General features: G+C 32.3%; 2 non-coding genes across 2 annotated transcripts; both read left to right on the top strand.

Moving 5' to 3' along the window:
- Positions 1 to 3,007: 3,007 nt before the first annotated feature.
- LOC126007807 (small nucleolar RNA SNORA51) lies at positions 3,008 to 3,140 on the top strand. The gene has a single exon (XR_007495289.1). It is a non-coding gene; the product is annotated as a small nucleolar RNA SNORA51 (small nucleolar RNA).
- Positions 3,141 to 3,233: 93 nt separating this feature from the next.
- LOC126008160 (U2 spliceosomal RNA) lies at positions 3,234 to 3,424 on the top strand. The gene has a single exon (XR_007495539.1). It is a non-coding gene; the product is annotated as a U2 spliceosomal RNA (small nuclear RNA).
- Positions 3,425 to 4,357: the final 933 nt, after the last annotated feature.

The following is a 4,357-nucleotide window of genomic DNA, read 5'->3' as shown; positions in this document are numbered from 1 at the left end:
AATTTAAGTATTTCATTTCTGGTTTACCTCAATATAAGTGAAATAAAAGAAAAGGAAGGAAGGAAGGAAGGAAGGAAGGATGGAAGGAAGGAAGGAAGGAAGGAAGGAAGGAAGGAAGGAAGGAAGGAAGGAAGGAAGGAAGGAAGGAAGGAAGGAAGGAAGGAAGGAAGGAAGGAAAAGAGGGAGGGAGGGAAGAAGGAAGGAAGGAGAAATAACAAAGAAAAAGAAAGAAAAGAAAGGTAAAACAAAAGAAAAAAGAAAAGAAAGAAAAAGAGAAAGAAATATGAAGAGAAAAAAATATAGAAAGAAGCAATAACAGTAATTTGATACCATACCTGCTTGTTACTTACGTGTATTGCAAAATTATTCCTCACTAGCCAATATAGTGAATAGGTCATTATTAATAAATAAATATAAACAGATATATTTGCACAAAGGAATTCTAATTGGCTGTAAGTTACAAATAGAAATCTGAATGGATCTTGAGGAGATTATACCTTAGTTATACCTTAAATATCAGGAAACCGAAACTTTACAATTTCAATTTTGTGTATAAATTAGCAAACCAAATAAACATACAAAAATTAAACTAGAAAAAAAAAAACATCTTCTAACAGTAGAATCTCTTTAGAGGGAAAGGACAAATAAGTCATCCAAAAGATGTAAATTACATGGTAATAGGTTAATACTAGATTTTAGTTGAATATGTAATATTCACAAATGATAGAATATAAAAAATAAATGGAACAAAAATCTATGTCAATTAACAAAAATTTAAAAAATAGCAAAATTTATATAGAATATTAATAAAGAAACTATATAAATTCTATATATACATTTTGTAAATCTAATACCTCCAATATACCTTTTTCCAAGTATTGCTTTAGCTATTTGTGGGTGTTTATTGTTACAAATGAATTTCAGAAGTGTTTGATCCACTTCTTTGAAAAATGTCATGGGTATCTTTAGAGGGATCGAATTAAATTTGTACAAAGCTTTGGAGAGTATTGTTATTTTAATGATATTAATCCTGCCAATCCAAGAACAGGGTATGAATTCCATTGTAGCAGGGATTTATACTTTTCTTTGTATAGGTCCTTCACATCATTAGTCAAGTAGACTCCAAGGTATTTGAGTTTATGTGAGACTAATGTGAATGGGGTTGTTTTCTTAATATCTATTACCTCCCTATCATTTTTGGTGTATAAAAAGGTCATTAATTTCTATGTGTTAATTTTATAGCCTGCTACGTTGCTATATTCATCTATTGTTTTTAAAAGTTTTTTGATAGAATCTTTGGGTTTTCTAAGTACAGTATCATGTCATCTGCAAACAGTGAGAACTTGACTTCTTCCTTTCCTATATGGATTCCCTTGATATCTTTTTCTTGCGTAATTGCTCTAGCAAGTACTTAGTGATGCTCCACATCACTAATCATCAGGGAGATGCAAATCAAAACAACTATGAGGTACCATCTCATGCCACAGAGATTGGCATGCATCAGAAAGAATGAGAACTTTAAACTGTATTACAAAGCAATATTTATCAAAACAGTCAGATCAGTGAAACAGGCTTGAGTACTCAGAGAATGTTCCCCAGATATATGGTAACCTAATTTTTGATAAAGGTGCAAGAAATCCTAAATGGAACAGGGAAGACCTCTTCAATAAGTGGTGTTGGCACAATTGGCTAGCCACTTGTAAAAAAGCAAACTTAGATCTCCAGTTAACATCATGTAAAAAGGTAAAATCCAAATGGATTAAAGACCTAGATATCAGACCTGAAACTATAAAGTATATAGAACAACATGTAGGTCAAATACTCGATGTCATTGAGACTAAAGGTATTTTAAAAAAGGAAACAGTACTCTCCAAACAAGTGAAAGCAGAAATAAATAGATGGGACTAGATTAAGCTGATAAGCTTCTGCATCTCAAAGGAAATAGTGCCCAGGATACAAGAGTCACCCACTGAGTGGGAGAAACTATTCACCCAATACCAAAAAGATAAGGGGTTAATATCCAAAATATATAAGGCACTGACAGAACTTTACAAGGAAAAAAACATCTAACCCGATCAAATAATGGGGAAAAGAAATGAACAGACACTTTGACCAAAAAAAATAAATACAAATGGCTAAAAGGCATATGAAAAAATGCTCCACATCACTAATCATCAGAGAGATGCAAATAAAAAAAAAATATGAGATACCATCTCACACCACAGAGATTGGCACGCATCAGAAAGAATGAGAACAAGCAGTGCTGTTGGGGATGTGGAGAAAAAGGAACTCTTATTTCATGCTGGTGAGAAAGCCATCTGGTCCAACCTTTGTGGAAAGTGATTTGGAGATTCCTCCAAAAGCTGGAAGTTGAGCTCCTATATGATCCAGCTATATCACTCCTAGGGATATATCCTAGGAACACAAAATACAATACAAAAATCCTTTTCTCACACCTATATTCATTGCAGTGTTGTTTACAATAGCCAGACTCTGGAAACAGCCTTGATGCCCTCAATAGATGCATGGTTAAAGAAACCATGGTACATATACACAATGGAATATTATGCAGCCATCAGAAAAGATGAAGTCATGAAATTTTCCTATACATGGATTTATGTGGAATCTATTATGCTGAGTGAAATAAGTCCGAGGGAGAGAGATAAACACAGAATGGTCTCCCTCATCTATGGGTTTTGAGAAAAATGAAAAACATTTGTGTAATGATTCTCAGAGACAGAATAGAGGAAAACTGGGTGGTCCAGCTCCTGATATGAAGCTCACCACAGGGATCGTTTAGTGCAGTCACAGAACTAATTACACTGAGAACTATCATAACAAAATGTGACTGAATGAGGGAAGTAGAAAGCCTGTCTAGAGTACAGGCCTGTGTGGGGTGGGGAGGAAGTATACTTGGGATATATTGGTCATAAGAATGTTGCACTGGTGAAGGATTTTTTTGTATATATATATATATAAATCAAAAAAAAAAGGAAAGAAAAGATAAGGCCTCCCAAATCTTACCACAGGCTGTGTTCTTTACACTGACTGTATAGAAAGAGGAGGTACAGTAAATGCACCCCATATAAACCTCAACCCAGGCCCTTTTCCTGGCCTGTATTGTGAATTGGGGGACAAAAAATTTTATAAATCTAGAATTAATATAGAATATTGAAGTATCTAATTGTAACAATATATAAAACAATGCAAATGAACAAAATTTTCAATAATATATCACTTTTCGGTCTTTTGCCTAAGATCAAGTGTAGTATCTGTTCGTATCCATTTAATATCTGATATGTTTTCTATCTGATGACAATATAGTAAATGAATTTTTGGCACTAGGAACTGGAATAGGAGCTTGCTCTGTCCATTCCACACCTCGACCTGGTTTTGCGGTACCTGCAGAAATGGTGCACCAAAAAAAATTTTTTTTAATTTTAAAAATACTTTATGTTGTTAAAGTTTGGGTCTCATGATTTCATTGTTGTTGATTTTGAATAACTTATAAATAATTATAGCTTAAATAGAAATGTAAATAAACCTAAATGTGCAAAATATTTAAAGGTAATTGACAAAGAATAGGTAAAGATAGTAAATAAGTACTTCAAATGTTTCTCAACACTATTTTCAATTGAAAAACAGTCCCTAAAACCACAATGATATACTACTTTTTTGCTAAGTAAAATTACTAAATTTAAAAAATCTTTCATACCATCTTTTGGCAAGATTGCAGAGGCATTGGAAGTTACATACAGTGATGGTTGAATACACAGTAGTAATATAATTTTGGAAAACATTTTAGAATTTTCCTAAAAAATTAAAAATATGTTTAACATATGACCCAGCCAACCCATTCTTAGATATTTGCCTGAGGAAATGAAAGCATATGTCTATATAAAAACATGTTCATGCAAGTTTATAACAGTTTCAATTGCAATATATATAAGAAAAAACAAGATTCTGTAAAAAACTGAATGTCCAAACTTAGAATTCTACTGCATAACTATAATTTAAACAGAACAATAAAATCCAACACTATCTAAAAGAACCAACAAAAAACCAAATAATTTTTAGAAAATTATTGAAGTTTATTAATTTTATCTTATTTTAAATTTACCAGTAAGCATTTTTTACTTTAATACAATAGTTTACCAACTTGTCCAATGTGTGGGAATTTTTTATGCATTAAATATTCAAACACAAAAGATAAGATCACTGATCTCCCTTCTACCAGTCTCCCAGTTTCCCAAATATCATCCTAGCCCACTCCCTTGCGGATGCAAAGTTACCTCATATTGTTTATAATAACACAAAGGCGAATGAAATTATTAAAACTTAGATCAATAAGAGTCAA

The sequence above is a fragment of the Suncus etruscus genome, chromosome 4, assembly GCF_024139225.1.
Source record: "Suncus etruscus isolate mSunEtr1 chromosome 4, mSunEtr1.pri.cur, whole genome shotgun sequence".
Classification (NCBI taxonomy): Eukaryota; Metazoa; Chordata; class Mammalia; order Eulipotyphla; family Soricidae; genus Suncus; species Suncus etruscus.
This window is presented reverse-complemented; position numbering and strand designations above follow the sequence as displayed.